Raw genomic sequence first — 26,170 nt, 5'->3', positions numbered from 1 at the left:
GCCAAGTGAAAGTACTGGGCAATTCTGACTACCAGAATGGCCCGGAATGGCCATAAGGGGAGACAGGGTAAGAACATCTCCTGCAGATAGTTCCGAGCTGTCCTGAACACGCTTCATGGCCTCCATTAGGAGCTCTGAGCCCAGGCAAAGCTGCATTTACTTGTCTTTGGGAGTTTTCGTTCTCCTTCTGCATTTTCTGCCCGTGGGCTCTCTGCCATCAGAATTTCCAAATCCTGTGCCTATCCTTCACATTTCTGTGTTCCGCTGTGTGTATGTGCGCTAGAGATTCCTTGGGACTCTGTGCTGATCATTAAATGTGAATCTCTAGTAGTGGGGAGACTTTAGGCCCATTGGGATATTCGTTTCGGTCTACTAGGGGTTTTTGTTGCCCTGCAAATAAAACCTAAACCCAGTCCTTCTGGCCTGTTATGGCAATATCTCCCTGTCCTCATTTCAGGATAAAAGTCTGGTGAGAGAAATAGCGTCTTTTTTCTTCATTTAGTTTTTTTAAAATAACTTTATTGATTTACCGTTCTTATTATTAGCGGCCGTGTGGGGTGTTCATTGCTATGCGGCTTCTTCTCTGGTTGCGGGGAGCGAGGACCACTCTGGTTGTGGTGCACAGGCTTCTGACCTCGGTGGCTTCACTTTTTGTGGAGCTCAGGCTGTGGGCTGCACAGGCTTCAGTAGTTGCGTGCACGGGCTCAGTGCTTGTGGCTCCTGGGCCCTAGAGCACAGGCTCAATAGTTGTGGCGCAGGATCTTAGTTACTCCACGGCATGTGGGATGTTCCCGAACCTGTGTGTCTCCTGCGTTAGCAGGCAGATTCTTTCCCACTGAGCCACCAGGGAAATCCCTGCCTTTAGTTTTAATCTATCATTTAAACGGTTGATGTGCTCTGCTTAGTCGCTCGGTCATGTCTGACTCTGCGACTCCATGGGTTGTAACCCTCCAGGCTCCTCTGTCCGTGGGGATTCTCCAGGCAAGAAAACAAGAGTGGGTTGTCATGCCCTTCTCCAGGGGATCTTCCCAACCCAGGGTTCGAGCCCAGGTGTCCTGCATTGAGGGCGGATTCTTTACTGTCTGCGCCACCAGGGAAGCCTAGTAGTTGATGAATCCAATGATTAACAACTCACCAACACTTGGATCCACGCTGGGCTTCCACTTCCGGGAAGAAATAGGTAGAATTCTTGGATCTCTTCTCTTACAACCTTGTTTCTTTCTCCAGTCCTTTTGAAGTTGACTGATGTACAAATTTCTGGACAAAATAAAGTGCTGGGATGGCACAGTCACGTGTCTAGTGATGGGTTATAATAAACCAAGGAGAAGCAAAAGAAACATTCAATGGGATTTTGCACGTTTAAGATTGAAAATGAAGTCAATGTTTAGACTTAATCAGCACAACACCTGTCTTTGGGCTCATTTCTCCAGGTTTCTTGGATGTGTCTCTGGGTAGTTTGTTCTTCCATGGTTCATGAGTCTTAGTGAAATAATGGGACAATTAGAGTTCCATGACACTCTGTTTATGGAAGGCTTTATAGGTGGAAAGGAAGACGGAAGAGTAGTGTTCAACATGAGATGAACAGTCAATATGTGCCAGGCACTGTGGGATGCTTTCAATTCTCAAATAAACTGACGAGGAATTAATATTTTGACTTATGAGAAAACTGAGCCTTGGAACGATTAAGTAATATGCCCAGATCACTAATAACTGATAAATGGTAGAGCCCAGAATCTGAATGAGGTTTGCCTGGTTTTTTAAAGTCTGCACTCAAAATAGGCTTCAACAGCTTTATGCAAAGAGTCTTCCATGAATAGTTATCCCTTGGCAACAAGGGAAGGAAGACGGTCCATTTTGACTGTGTTCTTTATCCATGGATGGAGGGTGGAGGGAGAATGGGGATCACTTGGAGTGAATTCATAATTTATGAAGAGGTGGCTAGGTTCTGCCACAGTCTTAATAACTATTGACTCCAGGAAAATCTATTTTCTTCTCTGTGACTTCGTTTACAACCAGATTAAAACAAACAAAAAAAAAGGTCCCATTGTTTGAAAGGCTCAATAAAAATTGAGATGAAAGACTATATAAAAACCCTATGTATGAACAGGAAGTACATATGTATGAATATAAATAATAGATTTTAAACACTCCATGTAAAAGCTTTCTATACAGAGCAACTTCAATTTAGTTTCACTATTGTATTAGATTATTTCTTAAAGGTAGGCCCCATATCTTTATCAAGGAATCCTAAAATGTTAGAACTGAAAGTGACTTTGGACATTAGCAAGCCTAACATTTTCATTTTTGGACTGAAGACAATCTCTTTTTCTTTTTCCCTTACATGGCCTAGTGCCTTGACTTGTATATAGCATTATTAAATAGCAAATGAATAAATAGTGAATGTTTTGTATATGCTTTGTCATTTGGCCTCACACCTGTACCTCTGTGAATGAGGATACAGGAGTATTCTGAACCTTGGATCACATTTTATACAATCATTTATCACTCCTTTAAGAGTTTAGTTGTTTTTATGAGCTTTTCCCTCCTGAAATGACCTTTACTACAGCTGAGGTTTAGCTTAGAATATGAACTATGAATTCAGTGTATTCAAACATTTTGTGGGAAACAAAACAATCCAGTGTCTTGATTGAATTAGGGCTACAGTGATGACAAAATCAGGGTTTGGGTAACATGATGACACTGTTGCTTACTTATTTCATCAGTATGATAATCTCTAGCAAGGCTGGGAACTGTAATGGCAAGTTCCCCTGCACCTCAGGCTCCCTGGCTGGCCTTGTGACTGTGTAAGCCCATGCAAGTGTGTGTAACCCATGCAGCTGAACAACTAATGCTCTGCTATCACCCTCTCTAAATTCTTAATAATTTTTATCAAGGGGGTCTGCATTTTGATTTTTCACTGAACCCTGCAAATTACATAGCCAGTGCTGCCTGGCTCCCTATGGGTACTTGAGCATTTTCTCTCTTCCTCTAAGTTCCCCACCCCCTTTCTCTAAGGCAGAGCTATCCCTTGCTCCCATCTTGCTGAGATCTGAAACATTCATGAGGTCTTTAACTATATTAGATACCCAACAGGCACATGAAAAGGTATTCAATATTGCTCATTATTAGAGACATGCAAATCAAAGCCACAATGAGGTATCACTTTACACTGGTCAGAACGGCTATCATCAAAGAGTCTATAGATAATAAATGCTAGAGAGAGTGTGGAACAAAGGGAATCCTCTTACACTGTTGGTGGGAATGTAAATTGGTGCAGTAACTATGGAAAACAGTCTGGAAGTTCCTTAAAAAACTAAAAATAGAGTCACCATATGATCTAGCAATCCTGGGCATATATCTAGAGAAAACTGTAATTTGAGAAGATATATGCACCCTAATGTTCAAAGCAGCATTGTTCACAATAGCCAAGACATGAGAATAACCTAAATGTCCACTGACAGATGAATAGATCAAGATGTGGTATATGTGTATGTGTACACACACACACGCACAATGGAATATTATTACTCATCCATAAAAAGAATGAAATAATGTCATTTGCAGCAACATGGACAGACCTAGGGATTGTCATATTAATTGAAGTCAGACAGAGAAAGACAAATATCATGTGATATCACTTATACATAGAATCTTTAAAAAAATGATACAAATGAACTTATTTACAAAACAGAAATAGACTCACAGACATAGCCAATTTATGGTTACCAAAGGGGAAAGTGGCAGAGGGATAAATTAAGAGTTTGGGATTAATAAATACACATTACTATATATAGGATAGGTAAACAACAAGGACCTCCTGTATAGCACAGGGAACTATACTCAGTATCTTGTAGTAACCTATAATGGAAAACAACCTAAAAAAGAATAGAATATGTATGTGTATGTGTTGTGTAAGTGAATCACTTTTTGTGGTTTCACACTTGAAAAAGGCAGAGGGACCAGAGATCAAATTGCCAACATCCACTGGATCATCAAAAAAGCAAGAGAGTTCCAGAAAAACATCTATTTCTTCTTTATTGACTATGCCAAAGCCTTCGACTGTGTGGATCACAATAAACTGTGGAAAATTCTGAAAGAGATGGGAATACCAGACCACCTGACCTGCCTCTTGAGAAACCTGTATGCAGGTCAGGAAGCAACAGTTAGAACTGGACATGGAACAACAGACTGGTTCCAAATAGGAAAAGGAGTACGTTAAGGCTGTATATTGTCACCCTGCTTATTTAACTTACGTGCAGAGTACATCATGAGAAACGCTGGGCTGGAGGAAGCACAAGCTGGAATCAAGATTGCTGGGAGAAATATCAATAACCTCAGATATGCAGATGACACCACCCTTATCGCAGAAAGTGAAGAAGAAGTAAAGAGCCTCGTGATGAAATTGAAAGAGGAGAGTGAAAAAGTTGGCTTAAAGCTCAACATTCAGAAAACTAAGATCATGGCATCCGGTCCCATCACTTCATGGCAAATATATGGGGGAACAGTGGAAACAGTGGCTGACTTAATTTTGTTGGGCTCCAAAATCACAGCAGATGGTGTTTGCAGCCATGAAATTAAAAGACGGTAACTCCTTGGAAGGAAAGTTATGACCAACCTAGATAGCATATTAAAAAGCAGAGACATTACTGTGTCAACAAAGGTCTGTCTAGTCAAGGTTATGGTTTTTCCAGTAGTCATGTATGGATGTGAGAGTTGGACTATGAAGAAAGCTGAGCGCAGAAGAATTGATGCTTTTGAACTGTGGTGTTGGAGAAGACTCTTGAGAGCCCCTTGGACTGCAAGGAGATCCAACCAGTCCATCCTAAAGGAAATCAGTCCTGGGTGTTCATTGGAAAGACTGATGTTGAAGCTGAAACTCCAATACTTTGGCCACCTGATATGAAGAGCTGACTCATTTGAAAAGACCCTGATGCTGGGAAAGATTGAAGGCAGGAGGAGAAGGAGATGACAGAGGATGAGATGGTTGGATGTCATCACTGACTGAATGGACATGGATTTGCATGAACTCCGGGAGTTGGTGATGGACAGGGAGGCCTGGCGTGCTGCGGTTCATGGGGTCAAAAAGAGTTGGACACGACTGAGTGACTGAACCAAACTGAAATTAGTGCAATATTGTAAATTAACTACACTTCAATTTAAAAAATAAAATCACTAACCCCGTCCCCCCAAACCCAAGCTGTGTTCTTTATGCATTTTGTGAAATTAGTGGGATGGAATGAACATGTATTAATCATTGACTTATTTAATTTCACCATCACCTCTAAACTGTGAGATAAGAGCTATTATTTGGATTTTATAGATGAGAGTACTGAGGCTCAGGGAAGTTGGTAAGTGGCAGGGTTTAGGCATTGAATTCTGATTGTCTGACTCCAAAGCCCATCCCGTTTCTCTGCCTTTGCTCATCTGAGACCTGGCAAACTTCCCCTGGGATCACAGCACTACCTGAAAGGACCAATGACCTTTTCCATCGTTTGTACACCCTTACATTTTGCACAAGGCCTTTCCCGGTTGTTTTGCTAACAACTAGGATTCTAAACTCTGCCATGTCAGGCTTTTGGATAGAAAGCGACTTTCCCTGGACCACCTATGAACCTAGAATTAAAGCGGCATCATTGTTCTAACTGATGGGAGTGGGGAGTAGAGAAAGCAGACTTGCCGCTTCAAGAACTGATGTGCTCTGGGATTTGGGGACTGAGCCAAACTGCATATACCTCACTCAGCAACACCTGCAGCTGTGTTGCACTAAATGCACTTACTCGTTTCTTTTACAAACCTCTGTCTGGCATCGGCATTGTGCCGGGCCCCGTACTAGGCCCTGCAGAGACTGTAATGAAGAAGACACAGCCTGGCAGAAAGGGGTAGCCTCTTAACTCTCTGTACCCCAACATTTTGCCAGCCATGGTTCTGAAGTTGAGGAGTCAGGCATCAAAGAGAATTTAGGAAATGGGAGGAATATTATTTCTGAAGCTCACTGGAATTCTCTCTGGCCTGGACCTTGCTATAGATCAGGGTCATTGGTCATGTGGCATACCTATACCTGTTCTAATTTGCATCCTTGGACTAATAGCTGACTCTGACCAGTGTTGTACTCTCGTTTATTTCAGTGGACAGAAACCCAGTTTCTGAAAATTGACATGAAGAAGAGTTGAGTAGCTAACAAGTTCTACCCTGGGTCCCTACTCTCTACCTGGCTACAGTGCTTCGTAAAATCATTGATTGGTTAATAGAGTCAAGAAACCAGCAGGGCGAGGAGGCAGAATTATATTCAGTAAATGCAGGAATGGAGTATGGTTCTCTGTGAATGTTCCCATGGTAACAATGATAACAGCTTATATTTATAGACTCTCTATCTCCAAGGAACTCAAAGCGCTTGTACAGACACATTATCTTCTACTGTGGGGCCGAGGGAAGGGAAGAGGGAGACAAGGGGGAGGTGACAAGGGGCAGGGGAAGAGAAGGGGGCAGGGGATGGCAAAGGAGGAGGATGAAGAAGGAGAGGAGGGAAGTGTGGGAGGGAGGGAAAGTGAGAATGAGCAGGAGAGGAGGGGGGAGGGACAGAAGGATGCGACCTGCTATTATGCATATTCCACAGATGACATAGAGTGGGGAAGTCAGTGACCCGAGGTGGCACGATAAGCCAGTGACAGATGGTAGATGGGATGGCCCTAGTGGCTAGTGTAACTCCTGGAACCCTTGCTGTTGGCACTGGGCAAATGCCAGGGCTGAGCTGCCATCCCCCAGTCATCTAGTTCTGGGTGAGCAGATAACTCCAGGATGTCAAAGGCAGTTTGGTTCAACTACTGTTGACATGAAACACGAGGACTGTTTTTTCCATGGAGAATCAGGGACAATGTCCAAAACCCTCACAGCCAGAAAGCCACCAGACAATCCCAGATGGCATTCCCAGGAGCGAGAGGCTTACATGTTCTGATCATCTCAGACAAAAAGGACCACCCACCGAGGTCTGCACATGCTGATGGAGACGGTTCTTCGAATGGAGCCCATTTCAGCCTCCGTAGGACCTTTGGAGGGAATGCTTCTGGATAATTCCCCTTGAGACATGCATCTGCTCCATGAGGTGTGTGATGTTGCTTAAAGTTATTTGAAAGCTATAACCTATGAAATTGAATCTACCATTCCTTGTATAAAATCATTTGTATGTGTGAAGCCAACCTCTTCTGGAGGAGGCCTAACCTCTGGGGTGGGATGGAATGGCTCTCAGACTCCTTAATCCTGGGGTCATTTCTGTCCCCTTTCTTCTTCAGTCAGAGTTTGTCAACCCTAGTCCCCATTTCTGACCCTCTTAAGCCTTCTGTTTCCCTGCCTCTTACTATTACCTCTCTACCACTTTGACATTTGGAAAATAGGGCCTGTTTTCTTTTTTAAAAGAGTCATTCTCTGCAGAGCACCTACTAACCCAGCCAGCAGTCCCCATGGCACCCCCGAGAGACAAAGACCATCCTCCACCAGGTTTCAGGGTCTTTATAAACAAACCATGCCGGCTCCTGCAGCCCTGGACCTCAGGCTTAACCAATAGATGAGCTTCTTGCCTTTGGTCTGTTTAGGCTGCAGGGGCCCTTGGATGAAGGGGTTGGTAGTTTGGAAGTTCAGGGGCTGAGCCCCAGGAAAGTTTAAATATTCGATTTACAAATAGGCTCTGATCCCCAAAGCAAAAAGAACTTAAATAAGGGACACTCTGAAGAAGAAAGGAATGGTTTGCTGGACCTTCTGGTTCCCAGAACCATGTTAGGTACTTCATGTATAGCTATCAGTGCTCTGATGCTGAATGTCCACATTGAATTTCTTTATCTTCCCCCAAGACACAAGCTTCCTCTTACCTCCTGGCCTTGGGCTCCATGAGGAAGGAATCCTGTTTTGTTTGCTACTGTCTCCCCAGAGACAGTTTGGTGTCTGTTAGAGCCTCAGTATTTGTAAATAAATAAACTTCTTAGTCCTATGGCTCAACCCTGGTCCCCTCTATCCTCACACATTTTTTTGGTTTACCTGTTCCTCTTTTAATGTGTATCTGCTCGGTTACTCAGTTATGTCCAACTGTTTGCAACTCCAGGGACTGCAGCCCACCAGGCTCTCCTGTCTGTGGAATTTTCCAGGCAAGAATATTGGAGTGGGCTGCCTTTTCCTACTCCAGGAGATCTTACTGACCTCTTCCAAAGTCTCAGATATGGTCCCCCTGCTTGTTCTTATATCATATGTTACCGTTCTCTGTCATAGCACTTACCACACAGTATGACTTTTGTTTATGTTCATATGTTTCTAGATGCCATTGAAAGGGGCTTTTGAGTGTAGAAAACATTATTCAAAGGTTTACTTTTTGCAACAGGTGATTGGATAAGGAAGATGTGGTACATATATGCAATGGAATACCACTAAGCCATAAAAAATGCCATTTGCAATAACATGGCTATAACTAGAGGTGATCATACTAAGTGAAAGAAGTCAAAAAGACAGACAAATATCATATGATATCACTTATGTGTGGAATTTAAAATACAACACAAATGAACCTGCCTACAGAATAGAGACAGATTCACACACATAGAGAATAGACTTGTTGCTAAGGGGGAGAAGGGGTTGACGAGGAATGGATTGAAAATTTGGGGTTAGTAGATTCAAATGATTATATACAGAATGGATAAACAACAAGGTCCTAATGTATAGCAGGGAACTAGCAGGGTCCTAATGTATAGCAGGGAACTATATTCAATATCCTGGATAAACCATAATGGGAAAGAATATAAAAAAGAATGTATATATGTATATGAGTCACTTTACTGTACAGCAGAGATGAACACAACATTGTAAATGATCTACACATCACTAAAAGATAAATTTAAAAAAGAAACAAACAAAAAATCCCACAAAGATTTACTCTTTATGTTAAATGTTAATATTCCACTTATTAAAGTTAGAATTAGAAAAACATAGTTTTTTTTTAGCTCAGCTTATACATGTAATTATTTTATTTTTTGGTCTAGCAGAGTTTAGCAACCACTTCTAAAAGGTCTATGAATATAGTTGATTATCTTTAAACATTCTAAGCTGTTATTAATTACCTATCTATACACACACACATATTTAGTTTGCCAACCCTGCTCCCCATTTCTTATCCTCATAGACCTTATGAAACATATATATGTATAATATACATATTTTAATTAGCAAAACTTTCTGGAGTACTTCAATGTTTATATACATTTAACCTCTTAATTTATAACTGTTGTTGTTTAGTCCCTATATTGTGTTCAACTCTTGCAACACCATGGATTGTAGCCCTCTAGGCTCCTCTGTCCATGGGATTCTCCAGGCAAGAATACTGGAGTGGGTAGACATTCCCTTCTCCAGGGAATTTTACTGACCCATGGATTGAACCTGCATCTCCTGCTTGACAGGTGGATTCTTTACCACTGCGCCACCTTGTTCAGTTCTGTTCAGTTCAGTCACTCAGTCATGTCCAACTCTTTGCGACCCCATGAACCATAGCACACCAGGCCTCCCTGTCCATCACCAGTTCCCATGTCCATTGAGTCGGTGATGACATCCAGCCATCTCATCCTCTGTCATCCCCTTCTCCTCCTGCCCCCGATCCTTCGCAGCATCAGGGTCTTTTCCAATGAGTCAACTCTTATCATGAGGTGGCCAAAGTATTGGAGTTTTAGCTTCAGCATCAGTCCTTCCAATGAACACCCAGGACTGATCTCCTTTAGGATGGACTGGTTGGATCTCCTTGCAGTCCAAGGGACTCTCAAGAGTCTTCTCCAACACCACAGTTCAAAAGCATCAATTCTTCTGCACTCAACTTTCTTTATAGTCCAACTCTCACATCCATACATGACCACTGGAAAAACCATAGCCTTGACTAGACAGAACTTTGTTGGCAAAGTAATGTCTCTGCTTTTTAATATGCTATCTAGGTTGGTCATAACTTTCCTTCCAAGGAGTTACCGTCTTTTAATTTCATGGCTGTAATCACCATCTGCATTGATTACCCAGTTGTGGATGTGACTGGTGATAGAAGCAAGGTCCAATGCTATAAAGAGCAATATTGCATGGGAACCTGGAATGTTAGGTCCATGAATCAAGGCAAATTGGAAGTGGTCAAACAGGACATGGCCAGGGTGAATGTTGACATTCTAGGAATCAGAGAACTAAAATGGACTGGAATGGGTGAATTTAACTCAGATGACCATTATATCTACTACTGTGGGCAGGAATCCCTTAGAAGAAATGGAGTAGCCATGATGGTCTATGAAAGAGTCCAAAATGCAGTACTTGGATGCAATCTCAAAAACGACAGAATGATCTCTGTTCGTTTCCAAGGCAAACCATTCAATATCATGGTAATCCAAGCCTATGCCCCAACCAGTAACGCTGAAGAAGCTGAAGTTGAATGGTTCTATGAAGACCTACAAGACCTTTTAGAACTAACACCCAAAAAAGATGTCCTTTTCATTATAGGGGACTGGAATGCAAAAGTAGGAAGTCAAGAAACACCTGGAGTAACAGGCAAATTTGGCCTTGGAGTACAGAATGAAGCAGGGCAAAGACTAATAGAGTTTTGCCAAAAGAACGCACTGGTCATAGCAAACACCCTCTTCCAACAACACAAGAGGAGACTCTACACATGGACATCACCAGATGGTCAACACCAAAATCAGATTGATTATATTCTTTGCACCCAAAGATGGAGAAGCTCTATACAGTCAACAAAAACAAGACCGGGAGCTGACTGTGGCTCAGATCATGAACTCCTTATTGCCAAATTCAGACTTAAATTGAAGAAAGTAGGGAAAACCGCTAGACCATTCAGGAATGACCTAAATCAAATCCCTTATGATTATACAGTGGAAGTGAGAAATAGATTTAAGGGACTAGATCTGATAGACAGAGTGCCTGATGAACTATGGACGGAGGTTCGTGACATTGTACAGGAGACAGGGATCAAGACCATCCCCATGGAAAAGAAATGCAAAAAGACAAAATGGTTGTCTGAGGAGGCCTTACAAATAGCTGTGAAAAGAAAAGAAGCGAAAAGCAAAGGAGAAAAGGAAAGATATTCCCATTTGAATGCAGAGTTCCAAAGAATAGCAAGGAGAGATAAGAAAGCCTTCCTCAGTGATCAATGCAAAGAAATAGAGGAAAACAACAGAATGGGAAAGACTAGAGATCTCTTCAAGAAAATTAGAGATACCAAGGGAACATTTCATGCCACATGGTTATAGGGTCCTAAATTTCTCTTACATGTTTCAGTAAATTTAATAAGAATTCAGCTTTCAATTTAAAGCATAAAACTCCACATCACTCACTCATCAAGTATTTTAAATTGGCATTTCAAGCCTATGCCTTTAATAGGCCCAGTTCTTTTAAAACTTACCAGTCTTGCTCATGCTCAAACAGCAAATATACACAATTTCTTTCTTAATACAAAATTATCAACACTATGGTTCGGTTCTCTTGTATCTTTCCACACAAACTTTTCGCTTTTCTTGGTGTTAAGAAATACACATCCTCCCTCAGGGAACACAGTTACCCTCCCAGTTACTTAGAAGCAGACTTTTGGATAGGACATGGACTTTCCAGTAGTCATATATGGAAATGAGAGTTGGACCATAAAGAAAGTTGAGCACCAAAGAATTGATGTTTTTGAACTGTGGTATTGGAGGACTCTTGAGAGTGCTTTGACTGCAAGGAGATCAAACCAGTCAATCCTAAAGGAAACCAGTCCTGACTATTCAATCGAAGGACTGACGCTGAAGCTGAAACTCCAATACTTTGGCCATCTGATGTGAAGAACTGACTCATTGGAAAAGACCCTAATGATGGGAAAAATTGAAGGCAGGAGGAGAAGGGGACGACAGAGGATGAGATGGTTGGATGGCGTCACCGACTCGATGGACAAGAGTTTGAGCAAGCTCGGGGAGTTGGTGATGGACAGGGAAACCTGGCATGCTGCAGTCCATGGAATCACAAAGAGTTGGACGTGACTGAGCAACTGAATTGAACTGGACTTCTGCATGACCATGATGGGCTTTATATAAATGGTTATAAAGTTGTATGTTTTCATACCAAAGAGTTCAGTCTCCTAGGCCCCTGGCCACTTCATCTAATTCTTTCTTCACCCAAGAAGTCTGCAACTCCTGTTCTTGCTTGTCACTTGAGTAGATTTTGTACTTTAGTATTTTAACATTTGCTCATACATACTCCTGCCTGGAAAATCACATGGACGGAGGAGCCTGGTAGGCTGCAGTCCATGGGGTCGCTAAGAGTTGGACACGACTGAGAAACTTCACTTTTACTCTTCACTTTCATGCATTGGAGAAGGAAATGGCAACCCACTCCAGTATTCTTGCCTGGAGAATCCCAGGGATGGGGGAGCCTGGTGGGCTGCCGTCTATGGGGTCGCAGAGAGTTGGACATGCTGACTTAGCAGCAGCAGCAATACATTTATACATATAGTAACTCTAGCTTGAACTTGATGGAACTGGAAGATCTGCAACCATTATCTTCTTGCTAATAATGAATAAATTTGACCTTGAGGGAGTTTTCTTTTATGTTCTCAGTATCATACCACCTAAGTCTCCTGCATTGCTGGCAGATTCTTTACCATCGGAACCACCAGGGAAGCCCTGTACCACTCTTAGGGCTATTTAATTTGATATTTTGTTGAATTTTGTTTGACTCCTCACGACTCTGGAGGTTAGAGTCTCTGCCTGCTGCTCCTTGTCTTCTCCATCACATTGTGAGCTTCCTGAAGACAGGATAAGATGCCTTGTTCAGCGTTGTAGGCCCAGAAGTCAGCACACTGCCTGACACAGAATGAACACTATTGCTACTTGGTCTTTCAGTTGACCACCAACAAAGCTCACCTGTAGCTGAACAACTTGCGTTTATTGCTCCTTGCAAAGAGGGAGACCCTCACCATGGGCAACCACAGAGCATGTCAGTAAGAAGGTGTTAGAAAGGACTTAGGATGCGACAATATGGGTGGCCCTGGAGATTATCATACTAAGTAAAGCAAGCTTGGCAGAGAAAGACAAATATCATATCACTTGTATGGGGAATCTTAAAAATGATACAAATGAACCTATTTGTAAAACAGAAACAGACACATAGACATAGAAAACAAACATAGTTACCAAAGCAGGAAGAGGGAGCATAAATTAGGGGTTTGGGATTAGCAGATATACACTATTATACATAAAATAGATAAATAACAAATACCTACTGTATAGCTCAGGGGACTATTAATATATTCAATATCTTAAAGTAACTAACACAACATTGTAAATCAACTATACTTCAATTTTTTAAAAAGTCAGATTTCAGTGTAATTAAAAAAAGAAAAAAAAAGGATTTAGGAAAGAATTTGGGCTTGCTTGTGTTAGGTGAATTTGGGTAGGGTTTAAAGAGGCAGGGCTTTACTCTGAACAGAATGCTGCCTGGAAGCAGAGGTAATTCTGTGATTGAGGAAGTGGACTAGAGTGAGGTTAAAGATGTAATTGGTAAAGAAATAGCAGCCATGCATATTAGTCAGGATAGGGGACACTGAGTCATTTTGAAGGTTTGGACAGTGTTCACATTTTTGTCTGCTGAGACACGATCACTGTGTTCTTGTTTTGGTCTCATGGCATCATAGTCACAGAGTAGCCTGCCCTATTCATGTGTGAAATGGATTCTTTTTCACTGAACACCAAGACCTGGCCCTGAGTACAGGGCCAGCTTATAGCAATGCCAAGGTTTAGCAGGAGAACCAGGCTAACTCCAGTGCAGACTTGGGACAGCTCTATTTGGTCCAGGGTCCTATAGGTGTAGTAAATCCATCAGATTTACTGGACTTGAGAGACTGGCTAACATAAGATCTCAAGACCCAAAACTTCTTTCTCCCTCTCCCTCAGCCACCTCTGTCTTTAACATGCATTTTTCAGCATAGCAACGCTCTGTACCTTAGAGTCTAGGGAACAGACAGGGTGACCAGCGACTAAAACCAGCTGTCTAGTGACCATCTGCCCTTCTTCGTGTGGGGTCAGACTAATCAGTTCTTGCTTCTCTTCCTTAAGCCAGAATGTCCATCCCTTGTTGCTGGGGTTGGCAAAACTGGCACAGCTCAGGCTCTCAGCCCCCTGCTGTTGACTTGCCAAAAATATTTGCAACTGAATTCAATTTGGAAAATGTTTGACAAATAGAATCTCTTGGGATAACATTTTAATTTCCCTGATCAAAGTATGACGTGCTATTCTTTTGGATGCTAGCTCCCCAATGCTTTAGAAATAGAGATTTTAACTGATTAATCCTAGTCCTTGATTTTATCCCAGTACTTGATTTTGACATCTTTAAAACAAGTAAAGATCTTGAACATAAGAACACTTGGAGTGTACATAGATATTTAAGATCTTGCCTCAGGGAACTTGTTAATTCTCCAAGGCCTTTGACTGGGGGGAGAAAGTTCACAGCTGGTTTGGTTACATCATTTACTCTCTGACAAACCTATCCCTGTAATCCACTCTCCCCAGTTGTGCTGAGTCGCTTTGAAAAATGTAACGTTTTTTCCCCCTAAACTTTCTTATTTTTAATTGAAGGATAATTGCTTTGCAATATTGTGTTGACCTCTGCCATACATCAACATCAGTCAGCCATAGGTATACTTATGTCCCCTCCTTTATTAACCTCCCTCCCACCTTCCACCCTTTCCCACCCCTCTAGGTTGTTACAGCGCCCTGGTTTGAACTCCCTGAGTCATATGGCAAATTTCCATTGGTTATCTATTTTACACTCAGTAGTGTATATGCTTCCATGTTACTATCTCCAGTTGTCCCACCCTCTACTTCCTGAAAAATGTAACTTTTGAAAATCTACTCAAATATTTAAAAGGTATATATATACCTTTTGTGTCTGACGCTTTGCAACTCCATGGATTATAGAGTCCATGGAATTCTCCAGGCCAGAATACTAGAGTGGGTAGCCTTTCCCTTCTCCAGGAGAATTTCCCAACCCAGGGATCAAACCCAGGTCTCCTGCATTGCGGGCAGATTCTTTACCAGCTGAGCCACAAGGGAAGCCCATATACATATATATATGTATACACACAAACACACACACACATATAACACACACACATATGTGTATATATGTTATTTTTCATATAACTCGATGTTGCGATTATGTTAGTGATAAAAATAACAACGACCTTTCTCTGGGAATGCTTTTAAACTTACAAAATAAAGAAGGCTTTTATTATGCCCTTGGTCTTTACATTAAATTGCAAGGTATTTTTAACCAACTAAACCAACCAGTAAGCAAATCTCTTTCCTAATAAAGACTGCTGAGATAACAAGTAAATTTTTAGGAGAAGTAGAAAAATCTACCTATTCGTTGATTTATTGCTGGTGAACATTGACCTCTTTCTACACTTAAGTTTTAACTTTTATATGAATATGTCAAGGGCAAAGTACAGATGCCAAGTGTGCAATGGGACTCTGGGATAATGGAACATTAACTGTTCCAAGAGTCAAGAGACCTGAATTCTAGTATCACCTTACTCGTTAAATGTTGACTTGAAGCAAAACATGCAAATGAAAGTTTCTAGACCTCAGTTTTTGTAAAATGAGAGGAACCATACTAGTTAATTTAGTAGATTCCTTGCAGTTTAAGCATTCTAGCTTTTGAATGAATGCATTCAGTCAGTCTTTTAGTACAGACAGCTCACAAAAAATAATAGCCCCATAATATAGTTAGTGCATGCTGCCAGGAGGTGAAGGCAATGTACCATAGGTCATGTACCCTGAATGGTAGCTTGTGCCATAAATGTGCCGTATCTGAAACATATGCTATACCCCCACCTTTCACCTGCTTTAAAAGAAATATTTGTTTAAACATTAAGCTTAGCCATTATCCCATATTTTCTGGCCAGAGTCCTGATCTGCTCGTGATCTGATTTTGACTATTGTCTGTAATTTATATTGTATCTGTTGCTGTGCTTCTCAGCCTGGCAGCTCAGGCTGCGCTCTGGGTGATAAGTACCTAGTTCACATCTGTGTCACTAAAATCATGAGATGAAAGCTTGTCCAACCAAAAAACAGTCCTGTCCCATTTTTCCTAAGGATGGAGGTGCTTTGCTGGATGAATTTAGATGTTAACAGCTTAATTAGGTGTTTACTAGAATTGTAAACATTACAGCAAGAATTTTTTTGATAAGGACATTTTAGATAGTTTTCTTGGTGGTAAATTTTATTTTAAAAACCTGCTATTTTAACAACATCCTACCTGAAACTACTTGTCTGTTTTTATTATTATTGTGTGTGTGCTCAGTTGTTTTAGTCACATCCGACTCTTTGCAACCCCACAGACCATAGCCCGCCAGGCTCTTCTGTCCATGGGATTCTCCAGGCAAGAATACCGGAGTGGGTTGCCATGCCCTCCTCCAGGGGATCTTCCCAACCCAGGGACTGAACATCCATCTCTCAAGTCTTCGGCAGTGGCAGGTGGGTTCTTTACCACTAGCACCCGCCTGGGAAGTCCTTATTGTAGTGTACTACATATTAAAACAAAATAAAGGAATAAATAAAAGTTCACAAGGTTTTTCATTAGTATAAAAGGGTTTCAGGAGAGAAGACTTACCGTACGTTTGGTTTGAGGACCCCCAAACTTAATTTCTGTAAGCTTCAATAGCAAGATTATAACCACAACACATGGCAGATGGAGACCAAGAAGGACATTAGGAAACAGTCACAGAACAGAATGTCTGACATTAAAATCCCCATTTGCACGAAAGCCTGCCTTAGGCACACAGACCTCCTGTATTGACTTTGGCAATGTGTCTACCTTGTCACACCAATAAGGATAACTGAACTTGAGAAATGATTGATGGCACAACCTTGTTCTCTGTCTCTCTTTTCACTTGGGTTTGGCTGAATGTAGCAGCACCCTCTCTCCCTGTGTCAATACTTGTCTTCTTCTCTGGTCAAAACTCAGGCAGCCCCTTCTCCTGGGAGAGGCAATCTGCCCAAGGAAATCACTCTTCTGGGTTTCACACATCCTCAAGCACTTGATGTCTGTTTAAAGAAAATTAAACTTCTATTTATTCTGCAAAGTGTATTCAGTGGAGCTTTATCTACAGACCTATGTGTGCCTTGTTAATCTACTTAGGCAAAAAAAAAAAAAAAAAAATTAGCATGTCTCTAGCTAATGGTAGCAAGAACAGGGTGAACACTTCAGTACCTGCTTAGGCAGCCCAGGGAGGACCCTCCTGACCTTGTACAGCTTGGAGATCACAGGACAGGTGTGCCCAAGAGAACCGTGGACGAGGGGAGGAGAGAGGGGTAAGAATACCCCGAAGGGCTAAACCTCCTTAATCCTCCTTAGAGGAAGGGGAAGGGTGAGCTAATTAGAAACTCTAGGATTTTTTTATCTCAAGGAACCCTCATATATTTTCTTCCTTTAAAAAAATTTTTTTTGATATGTACATACTACTATATTTATCTATTTGTTTATTTTTGGCTGCACTGGGTCTTTGCTGCTGCCTGCAGGCTTTCTCTAGTTATGGTGACCAGGGGCTCCTCTCTAGTTGCGGTGCACGAGCTTCTCACTGCGGTGATTTCTCTTGCTGTGGGGCACAGCTCCAGGCAGCAGGCTTCAGGGGTGGCACAAGAGCTTAGGTGCTCCACGGCACGTGGAATCTTCCCAGACCAGAAATCGAACCGGTGTCCCCTACATTATCCACTGTACCAGTAGGAAAGTCCAGAGGAACCCTGATATATTTTCTAGTAGCACCATCTCATGTTATGAAGAGGCACAGTCCTTGAAAGGGTAGGTACTTGCCTAAGGACACATGGCTAACTGACAAAGCCAAGTCTGAAACTCAGGTTTTCTGACTTGTCAACTGGTCTTTTCATCACATCCCATTGTCTGCATTACCCGTTAGAGCCCCTAGTGCTTGGGAGACAATTTTAATCATAGCCTTACCACTGATTTTTGGCATAACTGGGCAAGCCATCCTTACAGAGTTTCAGCTTCCTTCTGTCTTGAAATGGGGACAGCACCAGGCTGAGCTGATCTATGTCTAACGCTCAGGCTGTCTGGGTAACAGGCACTTGAGATGTTTTCATTTCTTCTCCATGAAGAAATGTTCTGAGTGGTCGATTTTCCCAGATGTACTGGTTTTCTTTGTTTATCTCTTGGTTAGGGAGATTGCTTTGTTTCCTGATCAGGGTCTGTTAGGGGCAGACGAAATTTGCCTGTTTATGTAGACAAGTTTCAGCTATTCTAGAAACTAACCAAATTCTCTAAGCATGTGAATTCTCCCCTTTGGAGCTGTCCCCAGGACAGCTGAGAAAGTGGTTGCACCCCTATATATAAATCAGGAAAGTAAAAACACAACACCAACTTAGGGCTTTCTTAAAATGATTGTGATAAATAATTTGACCAGGACATTACAAAGGAATAATGATTTGGGTATTTTCTGTTTTAAGCAATACTAAAAATTAAAATGATGTGCACTTCCAAGACAGAAACACGAGGCAATTGTTATTCACACAATCAAGTGATTCCTTACCTTTCTTGCAGCTTTTTCTTTTGTTAGAATAATGGAAAGTGCAACCCAGTTTATACACACCCATTGCATAAGGTAGCATGCACCAGATTTTCAAAACATGTTAAAAATTCCATATTTATCACATGTACCATGTATGTACCATGTTTCTGATGATCTCTTTTCCCATTATTAACTCACTTTAAAGATTTTGAAATATATATTAATATATAAACATTTTTTGTGTGTGAAAGGCACATGTAATTTTTATGAAAGAGTAGAAAGCTATCCCCATAATCCTACCACAAAGAAATACCTATCCTCATCACCTTGTTGTAGACCCTTACAGAACTCTTTATATGATACTGTTACTGCATAGTACTAAAAGTACTGCATAATAATACTAATTATGCTCGTCTGATGTTTCCTCCAACTTGCTTTTTCTATTAATATGTTGTGAACAGGTTTCTATGTTGATAAACATTAATTTATGACATTATTATAATAACTACTCTTTGTATACACATTCATACACATTTCAGTCATGTGCTCCAGTAGACATTAAGTTGCTTCCAATTTTTAACTATTACAAATGACACTTCAGTTCAGTATGTATCTTTAAATCTTTGTGCGTATCTTCAATTATTTTTTCAGGGTAAATTTCTAAAATAGAATTGCTTGGCCAGAGGGAATCCTTACTTTAAAGCTCATGATATACATCATTAAATTGCTCTGAAGGAAAGTTGTACCCAGAAATCTGAAATTATTTTTCTCTGTACCCCAATAGCTATATGTATTATCTTTTTTAAGTTATTATTTTTTTTAGAGAAGTTTTAGGTTCACAGCAAAATGAAGAGAAAGGTAGTGGTTCAGTGGTAAAGAAGCCGCCTGCAATGCACAAGATGCAGTTTCGATCCCTGGGTCCAGAAGATCCCCTGGAGAAGGAAATAGCAACCCACTCCCGTATTCTTGCCTGGGAAATCCTATGGACAGAAGAGCCTGGCAGGCTATAGTCCATGGGGTTGTAAGAGAGTAGGACACAACTTAGCAGCTAATCAACAATGACAGAAACAGCTATATACCCCTCGTCCCAACACACCAGACAACATTATCAACATTCCCCGTAAGAGCCACATATTTGTCATAACTGATATAAACTGACGTTCTCATTTCATTTTCTTAATGTGGTCTTTGGTAGAGCAGAAGTTTTTTTTTTTATTTTAATGAAATCCAATTATCGTTTTTTTTTTCATGGATCATGCCTTTGGTGTTGTATGTAAAACTTCATCACTACAACCAAGGTCATCTAGGTCTTCTCCCATACTATTTTCTAGGAATTTTATCTTTAGGTCTACTTTCATTCTGAGTTAATTTTTGTGAAGGGTGTAATATCTTTGTCTAGATTCTTTTTTTTTTTTTTTTTGCATATGGATGTCCAGTTATTCTAGCACCATTTGTTGAAAATTGCTCCATTGTATTGCCTACATTCCTTTGTCAAAGAAAAGTGGACTCTACTTATGTGGGTCTATTTATAGGCTCTCTATTTTGTTCAATTGCTCTATTATTTCATCAATAACACACTGTCTTGATTACTGTAACTTTATTGTAGGTCTTGAAGTCAGGTAGCTTCAGTCCTTGAATTTTGTTCTTCAATACCGTGTTGACTATTCTGGGTCTCTTGTCCTTTTATATACACTTTAGACTTATTTTATAGATATACACAAGATAACTTGATGCAATTTTGATTAGTACTACATTGAATCTACAGATGAATTTGGGAAGAACTGACATGTTGACAATAATGAGTCATCCTATCCATGAACATGGAATATATAATTATCATGTTCTTTGATTTCTTTCATCAGGATTTTGTGGTTTTCCTCATATAGATCTTGTACATATTTTGTTAAATTTATACCTTAGTATTTTATTTTTTGGTATGAGAATGTTAATGGTATTATGTTTGTAATTTCAAATTTCATGTTTTCATAGCTGGTATATAGGAAAGTGATTGACTTGCATATTAACTCTATATCCTGCCATCTTGCTATAATCACTTATTAGTTCCAGGAGTGTTTATTTATTTATTTTTAATTATTTTGGATTTCATACATGGATGACCATGTCATCTATAAGCAAACACTATTTTATTTCTTCTTCCCCGCATCTATAGACCTGTTATTTCCTTTTCTTATTTTGTTGCATTAGTTAGTACTTCAATACTGAATGCATTATCATTTTACTCAACAGTTTATTGAGGTATAATTGATGTACTATAAAATTTCCTCATTATAAATGAACATTTTAATGATTTTCATTTATTGTTTTTTGTTTTGCAAGTTTCCTTTATTCTTTTTTTTAAACTTTTGATTTTATATTGGCGTATAGTCGATTAACAATGTTGTGATAGTTTCAGGTGTATAGCAAAGTGATTCAGGTATACATATACATGTATATATGTTTTTTTAAATTCTTTTTCCATTTAGGATGTTACATAATATTAAGCAGAGTTCCCTGTGCTATACAGTAGGTCCTTCTGGACTATCTATTTTATAGCAGTATGTACATGTCAGTCCCAAACTCCCTAACAGTTCCTTCCCTCTACCCTTCAATCTCTAGTAACCATAAGTTCATTCCACAAATTCGTGAGTCTGTTTTTATTTTGTATATAAGCTCATTGTATCATTTCTTTTTAGATTCTGCATACAAGCAAAATTATATGGCATTTCTCTTTCATTGTCTGATTTGACTGAGTATGAAAATCTCTAGGTTCATCTGAGTTGCTGCAAATGGCATATTTCTTTATTTTTAATAGCTGAGTAATATTCCATCGTGGGCTTCCCTGATGACTCAGGGTTAAAGAATCTGCCTGCAATGCAGGAGAGTCAGGTTTGATCTCTGGGTCAGGAAGATCCTCTGGAGAAGGAGATGACAACCCACTCCAGTATTCTTGCCTAGGAAATCCCGTGGACAGAGGCGCCTGGTGGGATATAGACCATGAGTTTGCCAAAGAGTTGGACACGATTGAGGGGATAAACAACAACAATATTCCATTGTATATATGTACCATATCTTTTATATCCAATTCTCTGTCAATGGTTGCCTCCAAGTCTTGGCTATTGTAAACAGTGCTGCAATAAACATTGGAGCATGTATACCCTTTTGGATCATGGATAAATGCCCAGGAGTGGGATTGCTGGATCATATAGTAGCTCTACTTTAGCTTCTTAAGGAGCCTTCCTACTGTTCTTTATAGTGGCTGTACCAAGTAGTTACTTTTAATAAATGCATACGATTGCAACCACCACCACAATCCAGTTTTAGAGCATTTGCATCTCCCAAAATTTCCCTCAGCATTATCTTTTAAAGTTTGTTTGATTTACTGGGATATAATTGAATACAGTGAAATGGCCAAATTTTAAGTGTAGCTATTGTCAATTATGATCAGTGTATAGACCCAGGATATTTTAATCTTACTCGCACAGTTCCTTGTGCTTCTTCCCAGTCAATGCTCTTTACCCCCTAAGAAGCAAATATTGTTCTGATTTCCATCACTGTAGATTCTAGAATTTCATATAAGTGGAATCATACACTTTCATTCTGCATACTATTTTTGTAACCTTTCCATGTTGTTTCATATATCAGTAGTTTGTTACTTTTTTTTATTGGTGAGTATTTTTCCATTGTATGACTACACAGAGCTTGTTTATTCATTTTTCTGTTGACAAATATATGGAATGTTTCCAACTTTCATTATTATAAGTAAATCTGCTATGAACACTTTTATATAAGGCTTTTTGTAGATAATTCTTTTTAGTTTTCTCAAATAGCTAGGAGTGGAATTCCTAGGTCTTAGGGTAGGAACTTTAATTTATGAAACTGCTAAAACTTCACATTAACAGCTTGTACCTCATAGTTTTCTCCAAAGTTTTGCCTTCTATGAAGATAATTTGCTGCACAAAATTCAAACTTTTAGAACAAATTAAATGGTTGTTATTTTCTAACTGAAAGTATACTTCACAAATGTCTTTTTTTTTTTAAGATTTTTTAAAAATGTGGACTGTTTTTAAAAGTCTTTATTGAATTTGTTAAAATATTGCTTCTGTTTTATGTTTTGGTTTTCTAGCCAGGAGGCATTTGGGTCTTAGCTCCTTGACCAGGGATTGAACCCACACTGCCTGAACTGAAAGGTCAAGTCTTAAAAATTGGACCATGAGGAAGTCCCCACAAATGTTGAGGGTATGAGTCCCCACCAATGTTGAGAGCATGGTTGAGGGTAACATTGGCGCCATTATAACTCAGCATTTCTATGGAGAATTTCTCCAGGCAAGAATACTGGAGTGGGTTGCCATTTCCTTCTCCAGGGGATCTTCCCAACACAGGGATTGAACCTGGGTCTCCTGCATTGCAGGCAGATTCTTTATTGCCCAAACTACGAGGGAAGCCACTTCTATGGAGAAGGGGGAGGTTTCTACTTTTGCAAAGCACTTACATGTGCATTATCTCAAGTGATTCCAGAACTTACTATTCTAGATAAGAAAATTGATAAAGAGGTAAACAATGTTGCCCAAGGTCACAAAGATAAAAATAGATGAAGCCAGAGCATTATTTAAAGAAAAGATTAAATTTAACAAAACTGAACAGAGAACATTTCTGGAATTATTATTGAATAGGAAAACAGGTTTCAATTTTAAAACATGCAAAGGCAGAGAATTTCTGACAAATGCAACTTTTGTGGGAAGAAAGCTTCCCCTGGGACACTCTTTTGAGGTTTTGTCATTTTTTTTTTCTTTTTTTTTTTTTTGCTGATAATGACTAAAATACCACCACCATCAACACCACCACATTTTTCCCTGGCATATTACAAATCCTATCACTTTTAATAATATTGATGGCTATTATTGCTTTCTGGCTCATCACAAATTTCACCACTAATGTAATAATACTAACATTTATTGAGGGCTTACTGTGTATAAGCTCATTTCCTATATCACCTCATATATTTCCTTTGAAGACCTTGTAGGGAAGGCTATGATTTTGATTACTATGATTATTACGTCCATTTTACAAAATGGAAAAACTGAGGCTTAGTGAGAGAGATCAAGAACCTTGGCCAAGTTGACATAGCTAAGAATTGGGGCAGCCAGGAATCAAATCCAGCTTTGTGTTACTGGAGAGTCCCAACCATTGAGAAATAAGCCTAAGGCACTTCTCGAGTTTCATATCCTGGGAAGCTCCTGGACACTCTGTCAAATGTCAGGGAGTGTCCTGTTGTTCTTGAGTCTCTTCATCTCCGGTGAGTGACAAGACTTGAGCAGCTCAGCCAGCCCCCCATCCTCAGGGGAGAGCTGGTATTTCACTCAGCCCATTTTGTGTGTTTTTTTGTCCCCTTCTCTTGGCCAATATATGTTGGTGCCAATAAAAGATCGTTGGATTGTGAAAGAGATGCCAATAACACTGCTGCAGGAAAATGTCCTTGATAATAACACCCTGTGCTTGGCTAGTGGAACCTGAAAACCTCCCAACACATTGCAGCCTGCAGGTACCTGTATCACAGGTTCACCCCAACAAAGATCATGTGTCGGGGGAGAGGGTGAAAGAGAGATGGGATTCCAAGTCTTTCTGAGGCTGTAAACTGAAGCTTACCAGGAATATATCATTGTCAGCCTTACCTTTGTAACAGGCAAGATCACCCCAAAGGGTTAGTCCCTGGGGAGACCCTGGATAGCAAACCTCTCTCTGCCAAACACTGCCAAGCTGGATACAGAGAGAGGCAGTGGAAAAGCTAGCTAAAAGCATAGATTCTAGAAGCAGATTTATTGGCAAAAATGTAAGTCACCAAATAATTCTATACCTCAAATTATTCATTTGCAAGATGGACTTAATACAAGTAAGCACTTGTTTTGCAGGATTATTGTGAGGATGGTGAGATAGTGTGAGAAAGGTGCTAAGCAAAGTGACATATAAGTTCCCAGTTAGCAGTAAATATATGTATGACTCTCCAGAGGGAAACAACCTCTTTTAACAGAGGCTGTTATTTACTAGGAGGAATCAGAAAGCAATATGAAAATGAGGGGCATCCTGTTGCTATTGGGGAGACATATTAAGGAGTCCCTATGCTGTGGTAGTAGATGTTTTAGATTGAGTTACATATTATTGTTGCCAGTTTATAAGGGAGAATCTGAAAATTCAAGTCATGTGCTCAAGGTCAGCTGGGAAAGCCCTGATTTTAACTCAGGTCTGTCTGACTTTCAAGGGTTTCCACTCTGTGTTATCATTTCTCAGGCACAGTTTTCAGACGTGAGATGTAAAGAATGAAGAAATTTCCATGAGTTAACATCTCAGCATGAGTGAACTCTGTTCCTACCCTGCTTTGCTGATGTCAGGAATCTGAGTTAATAAAAGTGGAAAATTAGATACCCTACCCAGGCAGGAGACTCTTACTGGATGTAAGAAAATGAGCAGGGCAGGCTGGATAATGGATTGCAGAGAATCCTGAGCCTAGGTGATAGGGAGATGATAGGCAGTGGTGGGGACTACAGTGACCTGGGAAGTGCATGCCCAAGCTTGAGCTGCAGCTCACTCCACACCAGCCAGCCCATTTTAGCCACATGCCAATTTTTATGTGAAGTTATGCTAAAACCTTTTTCACAAATTCAACTTTTTATTTTGAAATAATTATAGGTTCACATGCAGTTGTAAGAAATAACACAGAGATCCCTAGTATCTTTTTAACCATTTTCTTTCCCTGCCCCAGGGAAAATTTTACAATATTACAACCCAGATTGATACTGCTAGAGTCTATATGTAGAATATCTTCTCATATTGTCCTTTTACAGCCACATATCTGTATAGTCTTGATAGCTCAGATGGTAAAGAATCTGCCTACAATCGGTTCAGTTCCTGGGTTGGAAAGGCCTCCTGGAGAAAGGGCTGGCAACCCACTCCAGTATTCTTGCCTGGAGAATCCCACTGACAGAGGAGTGGGGCGGGCTAGAGCCCATGAGGTTCCAAAGAGTGGGACATGACTGAGTGACCAACACTTTCATTTTCATTTGTATAGTCAAAACTATGGTTCTTCCAGTGTTATGTACAGATGTAAGAGTTGGACCATAAAGATGGCTGAGCACCAAAGAATTGATGCTTTTGAATTGTGGTGCTGGAGAAGACTCTTGAGAGTCCCTTGGACTGTAAGGAGATCAAGCCAGTCAATCCTAAAGGAGAGCAGTCCTGGGTGTTCATTGGAAGGACTGTTGTTAAAGCTGAATCTCCAATACTTTGGCCATCTGATGTGAAGAGCTGATTCATTGGAAAGGACTCAGCTTACTGGAGAAGACAGACACTGGGAAAGATTGAACGCAAAAGGAGAAGGGGTTGGCAGAGCATGAGATGTTTGGATAGCATCACCGACTCAACGGACATGAGTTTGAGCACACTCCAGGAGATAGAGAAGGACAGGGGAATCTGGCGTGCTGAAGTCCATGGAGTCGTAAAGAATCAGACACAACTGAGCAAGACTGATCAACAGTTAACAGTGCTTCCTTCCCACAACCGTCACCTCCCTAACCTTTGGCAACCACAGATCTGTCCTCCGTTTCTGTAATTTTG

The sequence above is a fragment of the Dama dama genome, chromosome 14, assembly GCF_033118175.1.
Source record: "Dama dama isolate Ldn47 chromosome 14, ASM3311817v1, whole genome shotgun sequence".
NCBI lineage: Eukaryota > Metazoa > Chordata > Mammalia > Artiodactyla > Cervidae > Dama > Dama dama.
The sequence above is the reverse complement of the archived record's forward strand: the minus strand, read 5'-3'. Positions refer to the sequence as shown.